Source organism: Puma concolor, chromosome A2 (genome assembly GCF_028749965.1).
Source record: "Puma concolor isolate L17-30 chromosome A2, mPumCon1.1.hap2, whole genome shotgun sequence".
In the NCBI taxonomy this organism is placed as follows: domain Eukaryota; kingdom Metazoa; phylum Chordata; class Mammalia; order Carnivora; family Felidae; genus Puma; species Puma concolor.
The window spans coordinates 54,550,433-54,550,723 of NC_141668.1; positions in this window are offsets into that span (position 1 = coordinate 54,550,433).

Here is a 291-nt window from a genome sequence, read left to right on the forward strand (position 1 = left end):
ATCCCCCATTTTCCCCCTCTCCCTCTCCTTGCCTTTACTTTTAATTTAATACTGTTTAAAGAATCCAGGACGATTACTCACAGAAAATCTTTTTTTGGATTTATCTGATTATATACATTTATATATTAAATTTATTGAAGTTTAACATACTCTATATATTTTTAAATATAAAATACTTATGAAAGTATCAGTACTCCATGGGGCAGCATTAAACAGCTTTTTATGTGTCAAAACTATAATGCAATAGAAAGGCAAACAACAAATTGGAAAAATAATTACAATTCTAAGATC